Here is a 16,096-nt window from a genome sequence, read left to right as displayed (position 1 = left end):
TAATTGACCTTATTTCTTCTCAAACTAATCTACCGTCCAACGCTGCTACTATTATTTCCACATTAAAATCATTTATTCAAAATGACTCTTCAAGATTTCAAAATACTTCAGTGGAATAGCCGAAGTGCTATTTCTAACAAATCTGATCTCCTTAACCTATTAAATTCCAACTTTATTTCTTTGGCTGCTATCTCGGAGACTTGGTTTACTCCATCCACCCACTTTAATGTGGGAGGGTATTCCTGTCTCCGCGACGACCGCCCGGAAGGTTCGGGCGGCGGTGCTGCCCTTTTTATTAAGAAATCCATATCATTTACCCAATAAATAATATCAAACCCCCCAATGCTGACTTCCAAATGGTTGCAGCTAAAATAAAGGACACATCCTTTATTTCAGTCTATCTTCCCCCAACAGCCCACTTCAATAAAAAAATTTGGTTGCAAATTGTAAGTCAACTAAGCCCTCCTTTCTGTATATTAGGCGATTTTAATGCCCATTCCCCCGTCTGGGGTTCTGCTTTCTCCGACCGAGATGGTCGAAGTGTGATGGATTTCATAGATCAATCCAACCTTTTCCTTTTGAATGATGGATCTCCTACTAGGATCTCACGCCCCAGCACAAACCCCAGTGCAGTGGATCTCTCGATATGTTCTACTAGTCTGGCTTCTCTCTCCTCTTGGGTGGTGTCCCCCGACCCTTGCTCCAGTGATCATTTCCCGATCACCATTACTTATCAAACTTCTTTCCAATCGGACAAGTCTCATATTTCGACAAAGATTAAAACGAAACACACCAAATGGGATGAATTTAACTCTCATATGGACAAGTTCCTTCTAAATTTACCCGCCACCGATATATTTTCCGTCAAAGATGATTATAATAACTTCAAATCAATGCTCATAACTGCAATAAAGAAATCAAATCCTCCCCCTAAAACTAAATCTCTTTTAAAAAAACTCCCTCCAACTCCCTGGTGGGATGAGGAATGTTCCAAAGTAGTAAGGATTCGGAAAGCTAAATCTCTTTCCTATCGTTACAATATGACTATGGAGAACTATCTTATATACGAAAACGCTGAATCCAATGCCAAAAGGGTATTGAGGTCAAAAAAAAGATCTGGGTGGTACAACTTCTGCAGTTCAGTATCTCCGAACACTCCAATTTCGGAAGTTTGGTCTATGATCCGAAGATTTCGATCCTCCTTCAGTTCACCATCTCCTCGAGCGTCTCATTCTAAATGGATCGATGAATTCTTGGACAAAATTGCCCCCCCTTCTGTACCTAACTTAGATGAAATAACGCCCATCTATAATACTCCTATGTCTAATCATTGGCTAGACTCTCCGTTCACCTTAATTGAGCTAAAAAAATGTTTATCAACAGTCAAGGACTCATCTCCAGGCAGAGATGGTATACCTTACAGCATAATCAAAAATAGTCATGATAATGTTCTAAACCACTTCTTAAGCATCTTAAATAAAATCTTCCAGACTGGTATAATACCTGATGACTGGAGTTGTCAAATAATCATCCCTATTTTAAAAACAAACAAATCACCAAATTCTGGATCCAACTACAGGCCAATCGCTCTTTCATCCACCCTCAGTAAACTTTATGAAAAATTAATTAAAAACCGATTAGAATTTTTTGTCGAGAGTAAACAGCTTCTCTCTCCATCTCAATTTGGATTTAGGAAAAAAAATCCACTCAAGATAACCTTGCCATCATCAGCACTGATATTAATTTATCAATTTCTAAACAGGAAGTTTGTCTTGCCGTCTTTATAGATATAGAAGGCGCCTTTGACAATGTTTCCATCCCAATCCTGAAAAAAAAACTTCTAGGCCTTGGCCTTCACCCCATGTTTATCCAATCTATTATTAATCTATTTCTAGATAGAAAAATTTTCATTGAACTTCCAGATATTTCTCCTCAAAGTAGGTCTGTTTGGAAGGGTTTGCCACAAGGCGATGTATTGTCCCCCTTACTGTATAATATATACACATATGATATGCATGTCACTATTTCCCCACAAGTAAAAGTTATTGAGTTCGCAGATGACATAGCTTTCTTCTTATCATCCAAAATCATCCCTCTCGCCGTCAAATATCTTAACGAAGCCATGAATGCCCTTTGCACATGGCTCACCTTAAATGGTTTTGAACTTTCAATCCAAAAGACTCAGTGTGTCACCTTCTCAAACCGCCATAAAAACCCCCCCGTTCAAATTTTATTTAAAAATTCTCCAATCCCCAACGCTTCTGAAGTAAAATTTTTGGGAGTAACATTTGATAGGAAACTTAAATGGTCTTCCCATATTAATAATTTAGTTACTAAATGCGAAAAAAATTTAAATATCATCAGATCATTATCTGGCGTTTGGTGGGGTGCTCACCCTACTTGCATTAAGTTGCTTTACAACGCACTTATTCGAAGCCATCTCGATTATGCCTGCCCACTTTTTAGTACTGCCTCAAAAAATGTACTTGATAAATTAGACAAAATTCAATCTAAATCTTTGCGAATTATAACTGGAGCGATGCAATCGTCACCCATCAATTCCCTTCAAGTAGAATGTTCTGATCCTCCTCTTTATTTAAGGCGTCAACTATTTGCTGACAAATTTGTTCTTAAATGTTTAAATTCTAAATGTCATCAGGTTATCCCCAGCGTCTCGTTGTTCATTGACTCAATCCATTCATATACAATCAGAGCTTCAACTAAACCTCATCCTGACATCTGTAAAAATTTTAAGTCTCTCTCAGAGCTTCACATCATCCAAAATGATCTACTTCCCTTATACAAATTAAAATATAGTCACGTCACCCTATCCCCAACAATATTTGAAGGGATTGGAATCCTTAAAAGTCATTCCAATCTCCCGGCCCGAACTGTCAATAATATTTTCAATGAAATTATTTCATCTAAATGGCCCAACTTTTCTCTTTTATTTACTGATGGATCCAAATCTCCCGACTCTCCGAACTGTGGTATAGGTATTAACGTTTACCACAATAATTCTAATGACAGAATATTTCATTCAATTTCAAATCAATTTTCAATATTTTCAGCCGAGTGCATTGCAATAATAGAATCTCTCAAATATATAATTAAAAATAATATCGAACATTCCCTCGTTCTCTCTGACTCTCTCAGTTCCCTCCAAAAACTTAAATCCAGTCCTCTTCTTCATCCTGATGATCACTTTGTGTGCCTTATTCGAGAGATGATAGCCTCCATTCAAAGCTCTGGTAAAACTGTAACTCTGATTTGGATTCCTGGACATGTTGGTATCATGGGTAATGATATTGCGGATGCCTTGGCAAAACAAGGAGCGTCCAACCCTGTTGTTACCCTCGTAAACCACATTCCCCTATCTGACATTTTTTCCATCATCAAAGATAGATCCCGCAATGTTTGGTCTGAGTATTGGCACATTGCTAGTCAATCCAAGGGAGCCTGCTATGCCTCAATACAAAGGACTATTCCATCAAAACCGTGGTTTCAGCAATTCCCTCATTTTTCCAAAAAAGAAATTTCTTCACTCATTCGAATGAGGATCGGACATTGTTCCGTTCCTTCCCATCTTTTTAAAATTCACGTCGTTGACTCCTCAGATTGTACATTCTGTGGTCTAGAAGTGGGAACTTTAGATCACATATTTTTTGGTTGTCCCTCTCTAAACAAATATCCTCTCTTCTATCAAGCCTTATCTAAAATTGCCTCCCCTCCATTCAACATCTCATCTCTTCTAAGTCTGAACTCGACTCCAATTATCATTATAATTTTGAAATTTGCCCATTTAAATAAAATTAATATTTAAATTCACCTTTCATTTCTCAATAATTTTAAATGATGGCCAAGAACACCCTTGAAGGGTGAAAGCCAGGTGTTAAAAAAAAAACATATTATATTTATTTTATTTATTTATATATTCAAGCCATGAAGGCTTTTACGTGAATATATTGTTATAGGTAAGTTGTTCAGGATTTCAATAATAAGTATTCATTATATTGCTAATAGTATGTATGATCTGCAGTCTCTCGTGTATAGGATGAACGAAGTATGCATGAAGAATGAGTTAATGATGAATTTAAGTAAGTCTAAAGTAATGGTGTTTGAAAGAGAGAGTACGAAAACAGTGTGCAATATAGCTGTGAATGAGGAATACTTGGAGCAGGTGGATGAGTTTGTGTATTTAGGAAGTATGTTCTAGAGAGATGAGAAGGCTGACAGAGATATTTAAAGAAGAGTAAATGCAGGTAACTCCATTAATGGAGGACTGAACGCAGTTGGCGCTAACAAAAAATTGTCCAAAGAAGCGAAGTTAGCAGTCCACAATGGAGTGCTGGTACCTACCCTGATGTATGGCAGTGAGGCATGGAACTGGCAGAGAAAGGATGAAAGTAGATTGAATGCTGTAGAAATGAGATCCCTGAAGCGTATGTGTGGTAAAACCATGTATGATCGTGTGAGAAATGTAGAGATCTGCAAAGAGTGCAAGGCTGATGTAAGCGTAGTGTGTAAGATCAAGAAAGGGACGCTTAGATGGTTTGGGCATTTAGAGCGAATGAGCGAAGAAAGGAGTGTAAGGAGAATTTACGATCCAAATGAGAATGGTAGCAGAAGTGGGGGACGCCTGAGGAAGACATGGCACGACCAAGTGAATCAGATACTACAGTCGGGATATGTCAAGAGTCATAACAATAGAAGAGTATGTACGAGACGATGTATGAATGTGAATGAGGCAAGAAGTGTGTGCCAAGACCGAGTTGTTTGGCGGTTCGTCCTCTCTGCCTACCCCTGCGGTGAAACGGCGTGATGGTTAGTTAGTTAGTTTGTTAGAATATATTACATGACATAATAAGCCAATTGTGAATAATATTAGCAGGTATAATGAAAGTTATCATGGAGATTTATGTTGTACAAAGGAGTTCAATAGCAATGTATATATATAAATATATATTTTTTATTACATTTTTTTATTACATATTATAATTTTTTTTTATATTTATTAACCAATATACATATAATACATAATATATTTGGGGATCAATGGTGAGGCACGAAATAAAAGGCGTGTCGTGAAGGTCACTGTGTTTATTGAGTCAGAGTAGCCGTAAAGAGAGTTGACGCTGGACAGATGTATTCACCGGATGCTGGCTGTGTTGGCAGGTCAAGCGCGGGTCAGTGAGTCGACGCCGGGCGCTGGTGACAGGGACTCGATGACTGTCAGGCACTGGCGATCTGGGGAATAAATACTTCAGTGCTGACGGAAGGCCGAAGGTGCGGCGGACCTTGTAGGCGGTTGTGCGGGAGCGACGTAGACCAGTGAGGATGCTACGTGTCCTCGTGGTGGTCATGGTGACGTGGAAGAAGCGCTGGTCAGAGACGCTGGAACCAGGGCGCTTGTAATCCGAGTAGCGCTTGCCAGGGACGGCAATCTGGACAAGGCGCTATGATGGTGTTCCGATGGAGTCCATGATGGTACGGCGAAGCCGGGTATCTTGTCCTTCGCGGGGGGCGCGGGGGCGCACCGTTTGTCACTCGTGAGATTAGTAAATCGTTGGCGGCAGAATGATGACTGACTGACTGACTCGCTGCGTCGGGCATATTTATACTACACGGCCGACGGCAACAGTAGGTAGATGGATGGCAACTAAATCCTAGGCACTCGCACAGTCTGTGTGTTTCACGAAGTTTCGATGGCGCGGCAATTATGCCTAGGTGGTAGACTCGAACCTTCTGGCGAGTTCTCGTAATGTGAAAGACGGCCTGTGACGTATTGTCACCTGGTAGACAAGTAGGTGCTTGTAGTAAGTAGATTGCTTTGTTTACGATGCGATTTCGACTGCAGGTACATAATTCGGGAGTAGGTACTAATTAGGTCGAGCGGTTTATTATTAATTAGTTAATCTAGATTTTTCTCGACGCCACATATATAATATATAATATTAGTGGTAACAATACCTACCTAATTGAGAAATTCTCGTGTTTAGGGAGGGAGCACTATCAAATTGACAGTACTATACATACTTATCAGTTGTTACAATTTGGATGCATGAAGGACTACTTTTTTTTATATATAATGAAAATATAAGTTGCAATTTTTTTTTTTTTGTACATAATGAAATTTTTTTATACATAATGAAAAATATCAGATGGCATTTGTTTTGTACATAATGGAAATATAGGTTGGCACATCGTAACACATACTTAGAAATTATTTAATAGTAAATTGTTTTTTGAGTTTTTGTTTAAAAATTTCATAATTCCTCTCGGATTGTATTTCTATAGGGAGTTCGTTATAGCATTTTATTGCTGAGTATGTGTAATGATGTTGGGCTGTTGTAGTATTAAGTTTAGGGATTATTATTTGTCCTAAGGTTCTCGGTCTGGTGCTAAATGACTTTATTGTTAGTTTGTCTTTATGGATTTGTAGTAATGCGTTTTTTTGATAAATTTTATTTATTGGTAATACTTTGAATTCATCGAATAATTTTTGGGTTGAATAGTCTAATTGTTTCTTTAGAATTATTTACATGAGTCTTCTATGTACTATTTCAAGTGGGGTTAAGTTGGTTTTATACGCTCTTCCCCATCCTATTATTCTACTACTCCATAAGTTGAGCTCCAGGAGCTCGTGTTTATGGGAAGAGTATTTACCTTTAGTTCTAATGATTTTTTAAACAATAATCAAAAACTTATGATATAAATACAAACATAATATTAACATAGATACCCAAATTATAAAAGTGTGTTTTTAAAGATGAAATAATATATCTTTTTACAAATTAAGTAAGCGTGAGGAAATTAAGAGTACTATACTAAAACCTATCGTTTCGCTTTTTTTTTTTTATTTGAAGAAAGCAAGACAAAAAATACATATTACAGTAAATAATAAAATAAAAAATACAGAAAAAAATAGAAAAGTTCCAATAAACTACTTTTCAGTAGTTTGTCGATGGCAACTTTTCACATAAAAAATATTTAAAAAAGATAAAAACTTATTTTACTTAATGACAACAGTGATAACAATAAAAATAACAATTTGTTTTAAAAATATAAAAACATATACAAAACAGTGATAGTATCTACCTACCTATATTTCTTTCAGCGAGCCAATTTTTCAACATAATATTTGTTTTTACATTTGTACATTTTTTTTATTTCAGCAGGTAACATATTTAGGCAACTAGGTATCATATGTAGTCCAGTGTTCTTTGTCCATATTTGTTTAAATGCTTAGGTACAATTAGTCCTTCATTTAACGTAAAACGAGTATTGTAAGTGTGGTCTGGTCTATTTATGTATATAGGGCTATTCATATGCTGAAATATAATTTTATACCACAGAATTGATCTTACTGACAAAATTTTAAGATTCTGATAAAGGTATGGAACATTATGCCTTTGTTCGTATAAACTTTTATGAGCTAATAATTTAACTAGTGAATTTTGAACTGATTGAACATGGTTTATATTTGTTTTACATGAAAGCCCCCAAGCTGTGATTCCATACCTTATAATAGATTCAGCTAGTGATAAATAAATCATTCTAAGTGTACATATTGGAACATAGAATTTTAATTTATATAATCTATTAACAATAGATCTCAGACGTGCAAATACTTTATTTATTTGTAAGTCCCATTTGAAAAAACAATCAATAATAATACCTAAATATACATACTCTGTGACCAGCTCAATATTTTCACATGTACATATTGCAGGAATACCAACATGTAAGCAATTTGAAGTGTGTGTCTTTATTTCAGGTGTAATAATATTTGCCTTAGCATTGGGTGATCTAATTTTTTTTTTTTTTTTTTTTATATAATTTGTACATTTATTTATAACAATTACAGGTAATAAAGCCTAAGACGTTATAATTGTACCATTTATGCAGTGTATATGCAATGCCAAAAATCTCGTAAATGCGCTATAGGACACAAAAAATAAATCTAATTTCTTATCTACCGCATTCAAAAAGCACGTAGCTCTCCCCACAGGTGAGTTCATTAATAAATTAGTGCGGCTTGCTCTACTATATAGAAGATTGTGATGACGTCCTCGAGAGTGAGACTCTGGTACAAAAAAATTTAATTGGGCCAGTATCTCATTATTAGATAAGTGACCGTTTATTAGTTGGAAAAAATATTTAAGCAAAGCAATACCTCTACGTGTCTCTAGGGAGTGGTAATTGGTCATGCCTAATATATAAATCGATGGGTAAAGCCAAGGGTAACGTCCATAGAGCCGCGAAAATAAAAACCTTAAAAATTTTTTATGGACTCTTTCAATGCGTAAAGTGTATGTTAATTCATGTGGAGCCCAGATGATCGAGTTTGATTCAAGTACACTTAGGACTAGTGTGTTATATAATAACGTCAGTGTTTTTGTGTTACGAAACGGATATGAGTTTCTAATTACGAAGCCGAGAAGCCTGTATCCTCTGCTTATTAAATCATCGATGTGTAGGTGAAAGGTTAGTTTGCTGTCGTAAATAACTCCTAGATCTTTGATTTGATTTAGGTGTTGGAGAATAATTTCATTGATTGTATATTCAAATAAATGCGGTTTCTTTGATCTTGTATACGAGACGATATTGCACTTGGGTGTACTGAAGTTCAAGCCATTTATTTTGGCCCAGTTTGAGACGCAGTCAATGTCACGTTGAAGGAGAATACAGTCAAGATGGTTTTTTATTGAACGATATAGTTTCAAGTCATCTGCAAATAGTAAATACAGCGAATGTGTGATGACTGAACCAATATCGTTAATAAAAATCAGAAACAGAAGTGGTCCAAGGATAGACCCCTGAGGAACTCCAGAAAAAACTGTGAATTCCAAAGAACTGGAACCCTTATAATAAACAAACTGTCTACGATTTCGAAAATATGAAGCAAAAAAACAGAGTAGTCTTTTGGAAAAACCAAATGAAGCTAGCTTATTTAGAAGAATGTCGATGTCAACCTTGTCGAATGCTTTTTCCAGGTCGAAATAAGCAACATCCACCTGTCCCCGATTGTCGAGAGTTTGTGATAAGAAATCTGAGATGCATAAGAGGTTTGATGTTACTGACATCTGGGGTCTAAAACCATATTGACGGTCATCAAGAATTGGATTAACGTGATTAAGTATATATTTATGTAGAATTTTCTCGAATATTTTCATGATGGAACATAGAACGGCAACTGGTCGATAATTCCGGATATCGCGTATCAATTTAAAAAAACTAAATTGATACATAATATGTATCAATTTAGTTTTTTTGGCATTTATAATTAAACCAGAGTCGTGAGACCATTTCAAAAGTTCAATGTAATCTTTTTGTAATAAAAAATTCATCTAGGATTCATGAGAATCTATGTAGAAGACTGCAGTCCTCTTACCCAATGTTTCCACTGTCAAAGATTTGGACACACAGCACAAAAATGCTACAATAGAATGAATAAACCAACATGCAAGCACTGTTCAGAAGATCATCCCATCTCCGAGTGTAAATCCCTGGAACTGCCACCCAAATGCGCTAACTGCAACTCAGCTAACAAGAAGAAAGAAATAAACTCCTTGAACAGTAAAATGAATGAAGTAGACCACCGAACAAACAGCGAAACATGTAAGTTCCGATCTTACATGCTTAAATTAGCCAAAGAAAGAATTAACTACGACATTGAATAAAAATCTTTTAAATAATTTTGTAAAATACAACCGAAAATGCATTAAATGGATAATTTCTTAAGTAACGAATTAGATTTAAATATTAAAATTCAAGAATATGAATGTATATGTACCGATTCGTGTAACAAAATTATTTCTAAAAACATCAATGATATAATTATTATGCACATAAACATCCGTTCAATTCAAAAAAATTTAGATGAATTAATTCTAAAAATAAATAATTTAATTAAAAAACCGGACTTTATAGTGTTATCCGAAACATTTACGAACGCTGAGTCACCGTCTTACCACTTACCTGAGTACAACTATATTTCTACCAAAGTAGACATCAATAAAAATTCGGGAATAATAATATTTGCAAGCAATAAATTTAGTATTGTTAACATAATAGAACATCCAATACACTTAGTAAACTGCATCGAAGTACATTTCAAACTCGGCAAATCCATATACCATCTAATAGCTATCTATAGAACGCATGGCTCGAGTATTATTACATTTATTAATGACCTCAAATACATATTATTAAAATTAAAAAATAAACTTTGTTTCGTCGTAGGAGATTTTAACGTTAATATTAATGAAAAAATAGAAAATAATAACAAAAATGAATACATCAATTGTATGACTGAACAAAATTTTATATCTTGCATAAATAAAAATACTAGGGAAATAAAAGAACATACTCCATCTTGTTTAGACCACATTTGGACAAATGTAAACATTAAAGATCTTCACAAAATAAAATCAATTGTTTGGAAAACTAACATAACTGATCATCACTCATGCTTACTTCTGTATAATAATAATATTAAACATAAAAAACATAATTTAATAACCAAAAAATCAACAATAGATATGACTATTCTCTCTGAAAAATTAAAAAAGGAAGATTGGAATAATGTTTTAAACAGTGATGATACTGAAATTTGTTCGACTAACTTCGAAAATATTATGTCACAACACATTAAAAATTCGACAACTGAGATAACAACATACATAAAATCAAAATTAAGATGTTTAAAACCTTGGATTACCAAAGGACTTATTATATCTATCAGAAATAAAGAAAAACTTTACAAAATAACTTTAAAAAATCCCCAAGATGAAAAAGCATATATTTTCTATAAAAAATATAAAAATAAATTAACATCTTATATTAAAAAAAGTAAAGAAGAGTATTTTAAAAATAAAATATTATCTTCAGAAAATAACCATAAACAAATGTGGAAAACTGTTAATTTCGCCATAGAAAATACAAAAAAAACACAAAACATTAAGTACATTGAACATGATAAAAAAATTATAGATGCCAATATACAGCCTAAACAATGTGCAAACATATTTAATTCCTTCTTTGCAAATGTTGGGAAAAATCTTTCGAAAAATATTTATAAGCCTTCAAACCAAGAAAACCATAAAAATAAAAATATACAGAAACGTAATATACTTTCAATGTTTGAAACAACAACAGAATGTGAAATCTCGAAAATAATAGAAAATATGAAAGGAGGTTCGTCCCCCGGTTTTGATTCTATTACGACACACATGTTAAAAACTATGAAACCTCACTTAATAAAACCTATCACTCATTTAATAAACTTAAGTTTAACAAATGGAATTTTTCCAATGAACTACAAAACCACAATAATCTCACCTATTTACAAATCTGGAGATCCACATCAAGCAACGAATTATCGCCCAATATGTCTAATTTCTAATATAGGAAAGATCTTTGAAAAAATAGTAAAAAAACAATTGGTAAAATTTCTAGATAATAATAAAATATTACACAAAAACCAGTTTGGCTTTATAAAATCACTCAGCACACAAGATGCTATTGCTAACGTAACTTCATACATTTACGAATCATTAGATAAAGGTAAAAAATGTGCGGGTATATTTATTGACCTTAGAAAGGCATTCGATAGCATATCCCATGAGATGTTATTAAAAAAATTGAATAATATTGGATTAAAAGGCAACGCAATTAAATGGATCACCGACTACTTAAAAAACCGTCCTCAAGTAGTAAAAATCAATCGTGTTAATAGTGATCAAGAGATTACAAGCTTTGGAATCCCCCAAGGTACAGTGCTTGGACCAATTCTATTTACTATATATGTAAACGATATTTTTTTTCAACCCTTACATGGTCAAATTACGTCATACGCCGATGATACAGTATTAATAATAAGTGATACGACTTGGGAAAATGTAGAATTAAAGGCCACAGAAGACATCAACACGCTCAAGAATTTTTTCGACACTAATTTACTGTCACTTAATAAAGAAAAGACATTTGTAATTCCATTTGCAATCCATACAAATGATACTCCTAAAAATTTTAACATTGTCATACATAATAATACTAAAATTCACAGCCAAAACTATTGCAAATCAAACTGTACAGTACTAAAAACAACAAATAAAATTAAATATCTAGGAGTAATTATTGATAAAAATCTGAAATGGAAGGAACAAATATGTCAAGTAGTAAACAAAATTAGAAAATTAATATATATATTTTTAAGAATTAGAAACTTTCTGTCGATAAAAAATCTATATTTAATTTACTATGCCTTAGTTCAATCCACTTTACAATACGCTATTATTAGTTGGGGATCCGCGTATAAATGTAACCTTCTTCCAATTGAAATTATACAAAGAACAATTATTAAAATTATATTAAAAAAATCCTTTGACTACCCAACAGAACGCCTGTTTGAAGAATTTCAAGTACCTACATTTAAAGACCTATATATTAAAAACTCATTAATCCAAATTATAAAAGAAAAAGATAAATATCAATTTGTAAATGAAAACAGAACGCGACTTAGACATGTTTTTCTATGCCCAAAACTAAATACGTCTTTTGCACAACATCATTATACTTACCAGGGAAGAATTTTTTTCAATCGTCTACCAGAAGAAATCAGAAGCATTAATGATAAAACCCGAATACTGCTCTCTGTCAAGAGACATTTTAAAAATATTCTGAAAAAAAAACTACTGTCACTTAATTAATCTCACAAATAATATCCTTAGTTTTCCATAACTTCCTTTCTTTTTTAAATTTAATAAATTAATATATTATCCTTCACTACTATCAAAAAAAATACGACAGCAAACATACATTTATGTAAAAAGAATTATTTAAGTACTAACTAACAACAACATTTATGTACACTCCCCTTCCATACACAAGCAAATGCTTTCAATGGAAGAGTAGTAAAAAAATACAAGATGTAAAATTAATTATGTACCATGTAAACATATTATTAAAAATAAAAAATAATTACAAAAAAAAAAAAAATAGTTCAATACATAATTGCAAATCACTGCGAGAAATCACCAATGCAGTATCGTCCGTACGTTACGTACCAACAACGTACCGTTGTTTAAAAATGTACTTAATAAAAGATACATAAATAATATATAAAATTGGTCCCAATATGGAACCTTGAGGAACGCCTGCTAATATTTTCCTTTGTTTACTTAAGGTGTTCAAAAGTTTTATTTTCATGCATCGGTTGTTCAAGTAATTTTCAAAGAGTTTTAGAAGTTTCCCTCTTATTCCTATGATTTCTAATATTTTCAATAATTTTTTATGATCAATAGTGTCAAATGCCTTGGAATAATCTATAAATAAGACTAATACATGATTTTTACTATTTAATTCATTATTTATTAGGCTGGCAAACTTCTGAATTAGCATTTCAGTGCCCTTTTTTTTCTGGAAGCCGTATTGATTTGTATCAATAATAGAAAAATCTTCTAAATATTTAATCAATTTCAGCTGAATGTATTTTTCAAGGATTTTTTCGAGTGATGGCAAAATACTAATCGGTCTATAATTACCCAATACAGTGTGATCACCGCCTTTATAAATGGGTCGGATGATACTACATTTTAAGTCATCTGGAATTTTTGCCTCAAATATGATTCTATTAACAAAATGGGTTATAATTAGACCTAAGGTAGATATGTGTTTTTTAATATCGCTCATTCTGATATTATCAATTCCAGGAGAAGAGTTTTTAAGTTGTCTTACAATGCTTTCTATATCAGAAATTTTGGCCCTTGGTAGGTACATAGTTTGAGGCATCTCCTCTGGTTCAAACCCAGTTGTCCTGTAATTACATTTATTTAACATATTGCAAACACTATCAGAGAAATAATTAACAAAATCATTATTTAGATTTTCTTTGGTCTGATCTTTCATCAAATATTTGGAGGCAACTTGGTCACAATTATTTTTACATTTCTTTCCTAAGGCTGCCTTTACACTTGTAAGTTTTTTCCTGTAAGTTGCTCACGTAAGCGACTTACGACAAATTTACCAATGTAAACGACACCATAAGTCACTTACCGTAATTTTTACCAAGTTACGGAAGTTTTTTTTACGTAAGTTTTTGACAGGTCTAATCGCTCACGCGTGAATTTACGGCTCTCTCACAGCTTATCAAAACAGATTGATAAGTTGAGACGCTTACAGTAAGTTTTGACGTCACTGTCGGGATGGTAAAACAGAAATCTGCAACACTGACAGGTCTTTCTGCCGTTGTTCCTCGGGACTTGTTTATTTGTCGCCATGAACAGCTTTATGAAATAATACACTGCGATAATCTATGGAGACTAACATAACATTATTTATCATTAACACAATGTCATGTTTAAAAAATGCCTGTGTAAATGTGTGATAATGATTCTAGTATTCGACTTCACGAACTGATGGATCAGCTATCAAACTTCACAACAAATTAATATCTCGAATGAATGCATACAAAAATGCAATACAAGAATACGTAGAAAACATTACCTGACGCCAAAAATCGAAGAGTCACCATTAATTTTTCTAACTAACTAACTAACCATCACGCCGTTTCCCCGCAGGGGTAGGCTGAGAGGACGGACAGCCAAACAACTAGGTCTTGGCACACACTTATTGCCTCATTCACATTCATACATCGTCTAATACATACTCTTCTATTATTATGACTGTTGACATGGCCCGATTCAAGTATTTGATTCACTCGGTCGTGCCATGTCTTCCTCGGGCGTCCCCGACTTCTGCTACCATTCACATTTGCATCGTATATTCTCCTTACACTCCTTTCTTTGCTCATTCGCTCTACATGCCCAAACCATCTAAGCGTCCCTTTCTTGATCTTACTCATTACGCTTACATCAGCCTTGTACTCTTTGCGGATCTCCGCATTTCTCACACGATCGTACATGGTGTTACACACATACGCCTCAGGAATCTCATTAATTTTTCATCTGGTGAAATAGCATTCCGAAAACGAGTATCATTCTTTTTAATTAGCGGTCTAACCATTTACATATATTATGTATTAGAAGTCAGTTGCTCTAATTTGGATAAAATTAAGTAATTTTCGTTGATCCTCAATTCTTAATTCTGCCGTTAAACGAACGAAATCCCCATCAGTACTTTTTGTTTGAAGCCAACTCCTAATCCAACACACTCTGCGGGCCCTTACGTTTTTGTTTGACAAAATTGTGCATATTATCGCAGCGGCAATCCGTTGTGTGCGGAAATGGGTACTATATGGGGATCCATGATCTAACCGTAAATAAACAAATCCCTTATCAAATATTACTAACTGACAGCTGTCAAAGTCGGCGGCAACGCGTTGTTGTCAGGAAGCCATCTTACCTAAAATAGAATTATTGGTGTAGCGGTCTCTGTGAGAAGTTCGTAAGTTAAACTTCCAAACAACTTCCGTGAGCATTATTTACGATAAGTTGGATGCATATGTAATCGCTCCTGTGAGTAACTTATCAAAAATTTACGAAAGTCGTAAATTTTACTTACAAGTGTAAACCTAGCCTAAAATTTGATTACTCTCGTCCCATGTTTTTTTTGAATCTTGAAAAAGATTTTTGAATTTATCATTATAGTATGTGGTTTTTAATTTAAGTAACAATTTATTTAAAACATTTCGGTAACACTAACGCTTGAGTAGAATACAAATAAAAAAATAAATTACTAAATAAAAAAATATAAATGTAAACTACTAAAAAAAATATTTTTTAAAAAGAAATTCATGAAAGCGTAAAGGAAACCACCTTACACTTACTAAAAATACAGTATTATAGCTAAGATTATCTGTGACAGTTTCACTTGATTAACTTTTTTGCTTTCTTATAAAATGATTTACAAAATAAATAAAAACCAGTTTTGTGCTTGAAACCGAATCTAGACTCCGTTTGTCAAGCGATTTTAATGCCTATCACCTACAATATAAGGTATACCAAGAATATACACATTTTTGGCTTGCAGCTTCCTCTTAAGCATATTCATATAATTTTACAGAGTGCTGTAGTTAAATATAATTGCTGGAATATCCATTTTAAAATTTATAAAACGTAAGAATTTGTTTTGT

The 16,096-nt window shown here is 33.7% G+C and overlaps 1 protein-coding gene across 2 annotated transcripts in view; it reads left to right on the top strand.

The window, feature by feature from the left end:
* Positions 1 to 16,096, top strand: part of LOC149410136 (modular serine protease-like) — a 67,665-nt gene that overhangs the window by 31,233 nt on the left and 20,336 nt on the right. The window lies entirely within an intron of this gene.

The sequence above is a fragment of the Hesperophylax consimilis genome, chromosome 28 (assembly GCF_061612785.1).
Source record: "Hesperophylax consimilis isolate HC1 chromosome 28, BYU_Hcon_1.0, whole genome shotgun sequence".
Classification (NCBI taxonomy): Eukaryota; Metazoa; Arthropoda; class Insecta; order Trichoptera; family Limnephilidae; genus Hesperophylax; species Hesperophylax consimilis.
This window is presented reverse-complemented; position numbering and strand designations above follow the sequence as displayed.